This window comes from Emydura macquarii, unplaced genomic scaffold (assembly GCF_026122565.2).
Source record: "Emydura macquarii macquarii isolate MOO-44397 ecotype Brisbane River unplaced genomic scaffold, CSIRO-AGI_Emac_v2 contig_1027, whole genome shotgun sequence".
Lineage (NCBI taxonomy): Eukaryota > Metazoa > Chordata > Testudines > Chelidae > Emydura > Emydura macquarii.
The window spans coordinates 15802412-15814895 of record NW_027131164.1 but is presented as its reverse complement, the minus strand read 5'-3'; the positions used below and the strand labels follow the sequence as shown (position 1 = coordinate 15814895).

The 12484-nt window shown below is 41.4% G+C and overlaps 1 long non-coding RNA gene across 1 annotated transcript; it reads left to right on the top strand.

Annotated features, from left to right (window-relative positions):
* The first annotated feature begins 262 nt into the window (after positions 1-262).
* On the top strand, positions 263-6348 carry LOC137150843 (uncharacterized). Its single transcript, XR_010919092.1, has 3 exons — positions 263-363; positions 2336-2408; positions 6267-6348. It is a non-coding gene; the product is annotated as an uncharacterized lncRNA (long non-coding RNA).
* Positions 6349-12484: the final 6136 nt, after the last annotated feature.

The following is a 12484-nucleotide window of genomic DNA, read 5'->3' as shown; positions in this document are numbered from 1 at the left end:
TCAAGCATCTGTAGGTGCCCTAACAATTAATTAGACTTACAATTAGACTTACAATGATATTACTGCACTGTCGTACCTCATTACTGTGGAACATTGCAGCAGTTTCTTTAGCAAGGTCTGTGGCACAGGGTGACTGACTCTTCTAAAGGGAGATAGTTCTCAGCCCACCTGTGACGCAGCTGATTTGTCTCCCCAGATGGAAAGAATGAATTGGGTCATGAGACAGGTGGTCATGTGAGTAAACCAGGCCTTTGAGAAGGTAGAAAGACAAAGAGGTTTGTGGACAGCCAAAGCGGGGACTGCAGCTTCAGGGAGAGAGTGTCTCCTGTAGTGGTCACTGAGGAGGAAAGCTAAGGCTGGGTAGTAAGTATCAGCTGGAAGTTTTGTTTTCCTTTTGTGGAATGGCATAGGAGGCCAGGCCAGGCCAGGCCAGGCCTTGCATCTTCTACAGATGCTCAGAGAACAGAAGAAGGGACCATACCTCAGGGAGGAAGGGCTGTGCCCAGCTTAAGGCTGGGTGGAAGGCCTTTTGTGTTCATTTGGGAACTATTTGTTAATAAAACCAGATCCCAAGAAGGGCTGTTATTGAACACTTTTGTGGAATCTCAGAGCCTGGGCTCCAGCCCAAGCCTGAAGTCTACGCTGCCATTTTATAGCCCGGCACCTGAGTCCCATGAACTCTTCAGCTGACCCAGGCTAGCCACAGTCATGACACGGGTTTTTTATCTCAGTGGGGATGTACCCTACATGACCCCGAGAGGTACTGAGTAGAGCTGGGTGAAATTTTTCAGAAAAAAACTTTTTTTGGGGGGGGAAATGCAGCTTTGGCCACACTGAAACATTTCACAAAGTTGTGTTGTTTTTTGCCAAATAGTTTCTGTTAGGGGGAAAAATGAAACATTTCATTTTGGCATTTTCTAAATGAAATGTTTCCATTTTTCAATGTGTAACAGCATTTTGTTTAGAAATTCCCTTCAATTTTATTATTAAAAAAGTTAGTTACAAATTCTTTTCAACTTTTTTGATTTGTCAAAAATTTTGAAAAATGTCAGTTTTGGGTCAACTACAAATTATTTCTCCCCATTTTTCTCTAGTGCAATTATCATTTATTTCATTGGTTTGGCATCTCTGAAGATAGAACCTCTGGTTTGTAAATTACTTTGTGGGATTTGTTGGGATAAAGGTTCTATACCGCCATAAGAGATTATTAATCACTATCTGTGACTTTCTCATGAATAAGCCACTGATTGAAATTTCTTTCTTTTTGCATTTTTTGGAGGCAGATATGTTAATGTGCTAATTTCTCTTCTGAAAAAGTGATATAATGGAGTGCAATGTAATAGACAAACCAAATGCAGTATATTGTGTATGACAAGAGAGAGGAAAAGAGGGCCTAAAGGGTTAAAAAGGAAGTATAAAGAGCATGTTCCCTCAGATCAAGTCAAGGACATAGTTTTCAGTTTACTGGAAATCAGTTACAAAATTTAAGAAGCAAAAATTGGAGAAGATATCCTTTTTTTTAATGTAACTTCCAGCGTCCACTGGCATTGAACTTCGTCCTATTTAAATAGTCTCTGCCCTTCTTTAATGAAGGATTTGCTGCAGTTTACATCACTAATTTTTGCATTCCATACATGCCAATCAGACCTCTGAAAGGGGCATTACAGCAGGAATATGTTAGGTGACTTGACATTCCCCCAGCACTATAAGCATAATGCCCTTTCTCCGATTTATATCTAATATTCTGTTATTGCTGTCAAATAAACAGGAATATGTTATTGATGTAATGTGGTCAGTCAGATCCTCACCTGATGCCAGTTTACACCAGATGAAGATCTGGCCCTGTATTTTTAGGAGTTCTTTCAGGCTGCCTTCAATGGAAAAATAGTACTTTCCTCTGTAATCAGAAAATGGACAGAGCTGTTTCTCAGAATTTCACATGAAAATGTTTGCTATTTTGCTAAGTGTAATTTCAAATACTTTGAAATATGTATTTATTTGCACTTTTGGTTGAATAGAGCTTTTTGCTCTGAAAAACTGTGAAAGTGCTCAACTATGGGCGGGGGGGAGGGGGGGGGAGAGGGAGGGGAGTGGGAGGTTTCAAACACAAATCCCTTCCTCACTCAAGGTATGTGTTTATGGAATCAGGTACTTATATACATACGTCTATGTATACAATACTCACACAAAATTTTAAAAAAAGCAAAAGTCATTCTTGCCAAGATTGACTAATTAACCCCGTTTATATCAAATCAAACTGAGCTTCCAGGGAATGGGCTCTGAAAAATATTTTAATAGCCAAAGGTTTTCTCTCAAGCATATGCTCTCTTCACAGAAATATATCATGCTAAAGGAATTTATGATGAGGAAAAAAACATAATGAAAAATGAAATCCTTTTGGGGACCAGGTAACCAAATATGAGACGAGCATGTTATCTTCATGAAGAAAATTTGAAATTTAAGTGAAACCAGAGGGGAATGGGTCATTCAACATGACCCTGCAAGCCTGATAAACAAGCTTAACTCCATTTCAGAATACTTCATTGACTGCTGTAGTGAGGTGCTTGAAATGGTGCTTCTCAACTACAGGGCAGTACTGTTTTCTGCCTACATTTTTCAGAAGAAGCCCAAATAAAAACACAGTGAGTAAAGTGAAAAGAAAAATAAATATTCGCACTTAGATTTTTTTTCTCAGAAGGTAGATATTAGAAGGTTTACTGTCTTGATAAATCAGTGTAACCACTATAATATAGTATTCTCTGGCACTGATTAATCCAATTATATCTACAAATTATACATATTAGACTGTCATAAATTGATAGTAAATAGTACATAAATACAATAGTACATTCTTAGTCTCTAAGCATTTTAATAATGGTGTTTCTTTATACATACATTATTGTGAAGTGCATTCTTTTGTCTGGGGATCTATTTTCTATAGCTGATTATATTTTGATCTTCATTTTGTAGTTTATTTCTGGTTGGTACTTTATTTCTGTGTTTTAATGTCAAAACTGTCTGGTGTTTCAGAAAGGCATCTTTTTAAAAAAATATTTTTTTTAGATTAAAATAAATAAATACATTTCATTTGTAAGCAGCTGTAAGGCTGGAAGAAAGGGGTGCAAAAATGTACACAACAGCTGTGTGAGTTTGTGAGAGCTCTGAATTTTGCTTCTCAAGAAATTTGGAGGGTCTGAAATTTTTTTGCAAATCACTTTATGAATTCAGCTGTAGCTCAAAATGCAGCATGTTTGAAACGTGCATTTGGATGTACCAGGACACCTCTCTTTGATGTGTTTGATTTGCGGACAGAAGTTATGAAGAGACAGAGCAAACACAACAAATTACATGTTATTACATGCACAAAAGCACACGCCAGTTGAATAGAAAGTTCCCTGAAAAATGCAATTTTGTGGATTTAAATTCTTTGCGAATTCAGATCAAATTCAGTAAACAGTTTCAGCCAAATAAGTGAGGATTTTAAAAAAAAAGTCTAAACAGTTTGCTTCAACATTTTTTAAATGAACTATTTCAACATTTTATTTGGAAACAGGCCATTTTGTTTCTAAATGTTGTTTTGAAAACACTATTGAAAATGTTTTATTGGACCCAAATGATTTTTTTCCCCAGTTTAGTTTTAGTGGCAAAAAAAGGGAGGAAAAACTTAGTTTTGGTTTGAAATGAACAATATTTTTTCTTCAGATTTTTTAGTTTGGCCACCCAACAGAAAAATCAATTGTTCACTCCACTCTAATTCTATGCAGTAGAGTTCAAAAGACTTGTTAAGTGGAAGCAGTTGCCGTTGGAGTTAGCTGGATACTCAACCCAGAAATGGAGTGGACTGACAGCAGTTCATAAGAAGGACCCTCTGACTGAGCTAACTTGATTATTTTGTTGTTACTTTATATTCATGATGTTAGTCTGATCCATTTGAAGACCTTAAAGTTAAATTCAGGAGACTGCCTAGCAGATTGGATTTGATGGTATAACAATGTAGACTCCAGTGTTCCTTCAGAAATGGCACTGGGCATTGTATCATATTTTGCATGCCTGAAATCCTTACTCTGTAATCTGGACAGGCTGAAGCATGCAGGTGTCGGGATTCAGCTGCCAGATGTTTGAACAATTGATGGCCCAGATGGCAGAGGTCTCCATTCATTTTGGGGCAGCTCTTATTCAGCATGACTGGGCCTTCAAAGAATGGCAGTAGGCACCAGATGGCCCTGAGAGAGCTGTACATAACCAGATATTCTGGCTGCTCAGTGGGGCAACACAGATTCATCCTGCCAATATGCCACTAGAGACTGCTTCCACGCTCCCTTCCACAGTGCCCAGGAATGTGGCAGGTTACGAAGAGAGAGAAACCAGTCGAAGATGTGTGCAACTTTAAATCGGAACCTATGCAGCCAATGTGAGAGGAGAGAAGATGGGGCTGAGAGTATAATGGTCACTGCTGTTATGGCAAAACAGCAGAAAAGCTAGTCTGTGTCCCTTCAGGAAGGCCAAACATACCCAAAGCATTATGGATTCTCATGACCTGGACATCCTGGGCCAAATTCATATTAAAACTAAAAAACTTGCAAGCATTAACATAGCCACACTACGTATATGAGCACACATTATCTAGCTAACATACCCTTACAAAACTGCATGTAAATGCCTGCTATAAGCTTTCCTCATCACAGACAAACTACATATAACACTGCACTGCAAAACAGCTTCAACACTGTAAAACAATAGAAATCTGAGGATGGGAATGCTTTATAGTTTAGCTTACTATCCAAATTATCTGAGCCAATGGAGAACTCCACCTGGCCCCATGGCCCTCTCTGTTCACACAACCCACCTAAAGACACTACAATTCATCCCTTCCCTGACAGCATGCTATAATCCCTATGGGTTTTGGTCTTTTAGTGCTGACCACCAGGCCCAGTATCCATCCTGAGTATTTTTTCTGGCTAAATCTATGAAGCATAATAGGTATGTGCCATAATACTATACTTGCAGCATGCTAGTTGCCAAGGAAACTCACAGGTTGCACATTCTAGAAGTGTTCCTGAGGGAAAGCGGAAGTCTGTTAAGATTATCTGGGTGGAGGCTTTACTTGGAATGGAAGCAAAGGCTCAGGGTTATCCAGTGGTTACTTAGGTTAAAGGCTAAATTTGCCAGTCACTGGGATGGAACTGAGGGTTAGAATATGTGTTTACTACAAAGTGCATACACAGCATATCTATTTTTCAAAACAGAGACTGGGTGCAAAACATAATAGTTACTTATTTTTTTATTAATGTTGCTTTTTCAATTCTGGTTCTGTCTATTTCTATAGCACAGTATTTGTGTTAAACTATGTGAGTAAGTTTTATTTTTTTGCTTTTCCCTGCTTTGTGAAGATTGCTTTATTTGAAAATAGTAGCTACATAGAAAGAGGGGAAATGGAATCTAAGCACACTTGAGCATATAAATAGAATTAAGAGAAACAAATTATAAATCTGGAAAATGTAAGCACTTAAAATAAGGGTAACTTGTTGGCAATATAAACTAACTGAAAATTCAACCAAATGTCATCAGATCAACAAGGACCAAATTCTGCTATTTTTATACTGAGTAGTATTTTACACCATACTTAATCCTGACTAGAGCCGTGCAAAATTTTTCAGCTGAATTTTTTTTTTCCAATTGAAAAATTGAGATTTGGGTTGACTGAAACATTTTGCAAATTTGTGTCCAGTTGGCCAAACTGTTTAAATGAAAAAAAAAAAAAAAACCTCCCAAAAAAGAAACATTTTATTTTCAGTTTTGAAATATTTTGATTTTGAATTGAAAATTACTTTTTGTTTTGATATTTACTTCTATTTTAATTTTAAAAAGTTAAAACAAAAATCTTGAAAACTGAACAAAATATTGGGTCGATCAATATTTTTTTCTTGGATTACCCAGTACAGTGAACAAAAATTCAGTTATTTACACAGTTCCAGTCTTCATTCATTATGAGCAAGGGTGTCAAAATCTGGCCCACATGAATAAGAAGTGGTCGTGAAGGGCTAAACTGCAGAGCCCTTACTGATCCAGGTGAGCCCTTCCTTATGTGAGTATATGCATTGGCTTCAATGAGACATTTGTGTAGTGCTCATCCATGTCAGTAAAGATTAAGCCAGTTATTTTGCTTAGAGCTGGGGAGCATTCATGTTTTAGGGGAATGATTCTTGTTTTTTTGAGGTAATACCAGTATATCTTTTGATAAAGATTTTTTTTTCTTTTTCTTCAAGGACTGAATTTCAGACTGTGGAAGCCTAAAGTTCTGTATGGACTAGCTATCAAAACAAAATAAAATACGATTTTAAATCCAGACATTTTTTTCCATACCTTAATCATTTTGGGTGTTGGGCTGAAAAGGTTATTTATGCCAGTGCACATTCTTGAACGGAGAGATGAAGGTCAAAGTTTGGATCTTTTTATTCCAACGTGAAAAAATCCTTTTCAATGGCCAAAAGACAAAATAAACATTATAAGAAAAGGAAGCTACTAAATACTAGCAGTTGGTTTATAGTACCTTAAATGGGTTGGGAAATCAATACCCTATATCATCAGATATATATGGTAGTAAAGGGTACTGATTTTGGAGGAGAACAATGCTGCTCTGTATAACACACAGTATAAAGCATACATTTGGCATGTGCAACTTGGCCAGAGACAGTTGACTGATAAATATGTATCAGGATAAGTCTTCTAAGTTGTAACCTATAAGTAGGCAAAGGCAGAAAATCACCTTCATTTGTAAAATTATGTAATTACAAATAATAACATAGCACACAGACGGGAAAAGTATCTCCTTCGTGCCATTTTCTTCCATTCACAACACTGCAAGATCAAAAAATCTGCAAACAGGAAGTTGCTTTGAAATTATAGCCCCTTCTCTGAACCTGACATTCTTGGTTGCCTGTTTTCTTTGAAGAGGAATAATTGAACAGGCTCTGGTTACAGGGGCCAACTCTTTTGAAAGCAGAGCTGTCTAGGTGAAGGTTACTCTTTACTCAGAGGTTAATCAGGGACCAAGATTTCTGTGTATATAATACCACTAGTGGCGGGGGTAGGGAGATAAATTCCTCTCTTCAGAACAGCACAGGATTTCAGTCTCCTGTTGATGATTGGTATTGATAAATTTCTCCCTTTGCTTTTTCTTCAATATAAACAGTCAGCATATTATCAGTATTTTTTTCTTTTTAGCTATTTTTTATCATGCTGCACTTCTAGACATCTGAGACCAGCAATAATAACCTACTAACTGCAAAATAATTTGGCAAGGTACTTAAGCACAAGCATAACTTTAAATGTGTGAGTAGTTCATTGAAAGATACTTTCTCCCACTGTGTGTTGTATTATAATCTGTATTATATTATTATACAAATGAAGTCAATAGGGTTGCTCATTTCCTTAAGGTCCCTTGCTGAATCAACCATAGTGCTATCTTATATTGCATCTGCCAATAGAATCAGGGACATAGGTAAACTTCAAGTCAACTCTACATCTGTGCAGTGCAGGACACAGTCTCCCAATAAAGGATTGATCAGATTTTAACACTTTTCAGGACAAAAAATGCAGATGCAAACAAAGTCCAGTGTTCTGACTGTGATTTGAATGAGAGGAACTGGGCCTAAAGTAGAACTGAATGCACTGCGGTGAATTTTGCCATTGGAGAATAAATGGCTTTCACCCCCAGAACTGAGATATAGGATACATTGATAGGATAGGATTAAGAAGGGTGCACAGAGGCTACCTGTATAGTACCAGTATTAGATAAAGAGAAAACTGATTTTCCACATGTCACTCCAGAGTCTTCTACAAATACCAAATTCACCTTTTATGCAATAGAAAAAAAACACTGTTTGGTTCAATTATTTCTAAAGTTGGTGGCCATATAGAAACAATGCTTTATCCAGGAACAAAAAATGAGAACTTCCTGCTAACATCTCTAGTTTTGTTCCCAATTCTGTTGTAAACCCATTTCCTATTACAGTGGCACACCGGCCCATTTTTCTGAACTACATTTATGGTAAAGTTAGGAGCACCCCCGGCAATCCTTCTCCAGGCAGTCACAAAAGTCCACATTATTACAAAACAGCCTGGCTTTTTTGTCATACTTCTTCCTGACTTTGTTCTTGTTGCAGGGTTGAAGTTTGCTATTTGAGGTCCTGGTTTCTAAATACCAGGTAATTTAACAGGCACTCTAATTGATACAGTTGTTTCTGCCCAAGTGGACAATGCTGAATGAGTGGCAGTTAGTCCTGTACTTCACTCTGACACACTCTAGCTTCCTCCACTACAGGGTTTTAGAATTTCTCCCTGGCTTTTCTTCATTTCTTTAACTTCAGTCTTCTCCACTTCTGTCTTGGAGCTTTAATGAGTGTTTTTAAAGTATTAGAGGGACAAAAAAGAGGAAAGGAAAATGTGAGAGCCCCAACAGAGTATTGTGAAGATATTTAAGTGTTTTATCTTATTAAGCATACGGTAATACTTTGCACTTGAATAGCATTAATTAATCCTAACCATACCCCATGAAATAATTAATTTTACAGATGGAGAAACTGAGACAGAATGGATGAAGGCCCCCTGAGTGTCTCCTGAAAGATGATGAGCACTCTTAGGTCTCACTGACATTGGGTGAAGGTGCTCAGCAACTTTGTAGAAGGAGCTCAACAATTGGAAGGAATGAGCCAGGAGTGTCTTCTAGAAGGAGTCAATCTCAGAGCTCACATTAGCAGTCAGCAGTTCCCAACTGTCTAATTAGCTATGTACATAGATCATCAATGTAACCATGTCTTCAGGGGCGTAGCTACGGTGGGCCTGGGTGGGCCATGGCCCATCCACTTCAAAAGGAGGCCCACCCAATAGGTTGCTTCTGCTGCCGACGCTCTGCACAACTTGTTACCTTGGCAACTGGAGCGGGCAATTTAATTTCTTGGCCGGTTGCTTTCCTGAACTTCCAGCTTCCAGTTATGTGACTGGAAGCCAGAAGTGCTTTTTTTTCCACCAGGCCCACCCGAGTCAGCCGCAGGCCCTGCCAAAAATTAAGTCCTGGCTACGCCCCTGCATGTTTTCCCCTCACTGTTACACATATCCTCCTGTTTCCATACTTTCCATCCATTTGTTATACTCACTTTTTGCATCTTGTTTTAAATTTGGTCCTAATCCCAGTGACATACTGAGATGGGAGGGCAGGAGGGGCCCATGCCTCTGGGCACCAGTCTGGAGGGGGGGCACAAGGTCGGCCCACATGGGAGAGGTATGGGGCCAGGAGAAGGGGCATCTGACGCATTCCTTGGGGCAGAAGCGGCTCCTGGCCAGGGCTCTGGGCCCACGTGAGAGAGGGGTGGGGGGAAGAGGCAGGGCTGAGGTAGCTCCCACGTTACTTGGGGCTGGGGACCATGGACCAGACCTTCAGGGAGATGGGATCTGGCCTACCAGTGCCAGAAGCAAGTCCAGGTGGGCTTGGGACGACACAAGACCAGGTTAGTCCCCAGCCCCCGGCAGCACTGCGCCCTTGCTGTCTGCTCCTCGGCCATACCCCAGCAAGCAGCACCCCCCCAGTCATGTTCTGTTCTCCCTCCCAGCCATCTGTTCCCCCTCCAGAAATGTGCCTCCCCAGCCATCTGTCCCAGCCCCAAGTAGCGCACCCCTCCTATCCATGTATGTCTCCCCTCAAGCAGCGTGCCCCCCGTCCATTTCCCCCATCAAGCAGCGTGTCCCCCCAGCCATGTCATCCCTCCCAGCTATGTGTCTCCCCCCCACCAGCAGCCCACTCCTGGATGTGCGTGTCTCTCCCCCAGAAGTGTGGGTCCCCAGGCCATGCCCTCCCCCCCCCCAGCAGCACAGGTCCCCCTCTGCAAGAAGGAGGAGGGTGCGCAAATGGAAGTATTTGCCCCCGGGCGCCAGAGACCCACGGTACGCCACTGCCTAATCCTGCAGTCTGACCTGCTCAGGCAGAGCCCCACAATTCTGGCATCTTGCCAGCAAGGATAGGATTGTGGCCATAAAACAAAAACTGTGTGCAAATGGGAGGATGGGATTGTCTCATATTTGTACAGCATCCAGCACTATGGGGACCCATCCTAATTGGGGCTTCCAGGGGTATGTCTACACTGCACTCTAAGTCCACACTTTGAATCAGGTTTGTGTCCCCTTTCCCCTTCCATTCAAACCCAAATCAGTATGACTTGGGTCATCATAGAATCATAGAGTTAGAAGGGACCTCAGGAGGTCATCTAGTCCAAACCCCTGCTCAAAGCAGGACTAATCTCAGCTAAATAATCCCAGCGAGAGTATTGTCAAACTGCAGCTTAAAAACCTCTAAAGATGGAGATTACACCACCTCCCTAGGTAACCCATTCCAGTGCTTCACCACCCTCCTAGTGAAAAACTTTTTTCTAATGTCCAACCTAGACCTCCCCCACTGCAACTTGAGACCGTTGCTCCTTGTTCTGTCATCTGCCACCACTGAGAATACTCTAGCTTCATCCTCCCTGGAACCCCCTTTCAGGTAGTTAAAAGCTGCTATCAAATCCCCCCTCATTCTTCTCTTCTGCAGACTAAACAAGCCTAGTTCCCTCAGCCTCTCCTCATAAGTCTTGTGCTCCAGTCCCCTAATCATTTTTGATTAATCATTTTGACTCTCTCCAACTTCTCCACATCCTTTTTGTAGTGGGCGGCCCAAAACTGGACACAATACTCCAAATGCGGCCTCATCAATGCCGAAGAGAGGGGAATAATCACTTCCCGTGATCTGCTGGCAATGCTCCTACTAATGCAGCCCAATATGCTATTAGCCTTCTTGGCAACCAGGGCACACTGATGACTCATATCCAGCTTCTTATCCACTGTTACCCCCAGGTCCTTTTCTGCAGAACTGCTGCCTAGCTTGTCGATCCCCAATCTGTAGCTGTGCATGGGATTCTTCCGTCCTAAGTGCAGGACTCTGCACTTGTCCTTGCTGAACCTCATCAGATTTCTTTTGGCCCAATCCTCCAGTTTGTTTAGGTCCTTCTGTATCCTATCCCTACCTTCCAGGGTATGTACCACTCCCCCCAGCTTAGTGTCATCTGCAAACTTGCTGAGGGTGCAATCTACCCCATCCTCCAGATCATTAATGAAGATGTTGAACAAAACCGGCCCCAGGACTGACCCCTGGGGCACTCCGCTTGTGACCGGCTGCCAACTAGACATGGATCCATTGATCACTACTCATTGAGCCCTATGCTCTAGCCAGTTCTCTATCCATTTTATAGTCCATTCATCCAACCCATACTTCTTTAACTTGCTGATCAGAATACTGTGAGAGACAGTATCAAAAGCTTTGCTAAAGTCAAGGTATATCACGTCCACCGCTTTCCCCACATCCACAGAGCCAGTCACCTCTTCATAGAAAGCAATCACGTTGGTCAGGCATGACTTTCCCTTGGTGAATCCATGTTGACTGTTCCTGATCACCTTCCTCTCTTCCAAGTGCCTTAAAATGGATTCCTTGAGGACTGCTCCATGATTTTTCCAGGGATTGAGGTGAGGCTGACCGGTCTGTAGTTCCCTAGATCTTCTTTCCTCCTTTTTTTGAAGATGGGCACTATATTTGCTTTTTTCCAGTCATCAGGCACCTCCCCCAATTGCCACGAGCTTTCAAAGATGATAGCCAATGGCTCTGAAATCATCTCAGCCAACTCCCTCAGCACCCTCGGGTGCATTGCATCTGGCCCCATGAACTTGTGTATGTCCAATCTTTCTAAATAGTCTTGAACCTGTTCCTTCAGCACTACGGGATGTTCACCTCCTTCCCATTCTGTGCCGCCCAGTGCAGTAATCTGGGAGCTGACCTTGTCTGTGAAGACAGAGGCAAAAAAGGCATTGAGTACCTCAGCTTTCTTCATCAAGCACTCAGGACCTGGGTCCTAGGACCCTACTAGGGATGTGGGTAAGCATCCAAGACCCGCTCTGACTTGGCTCCAAGCCCTGTCATTTTGTAGTGTGGATGTAGCTCAAGCCACAGACCTGAGTCAGGACATATTAGCATGGCTGTGAAACCCAGGTCCAGTAATTGTTTACAATGCAATGTGGACACTCATGCACAGGCTTGAAAATGCCAAATACACAAGCCCAGATTCCCTCAGTCCCAGGTTTACAATATGGTATCTACATACACTAGGTGTTATAAGCTGCATGCTTTATTGGTCCTGGAAAACCCAAGAACAAAGCTTCATATTCTTGAGCTCCGGATCTATTAACTGTTTATATATCTCTACATAATAATACCTTGGGCTCATATAGAGAACCCAGTGAAATTCTTTTCATTTTTAATAATTTTTCATTTTATTTTCATTTATTGTGGGAGGCTGGGGAGTGTCCTGTTCTGCCCTGAGGGGAGGAGAGAAGTGGCTGGGAGAGGGCTTACAGAGTAAACCCCCCCCCCCCACCTGAAAGTGGCAGCTCCTGCCCCACAGGG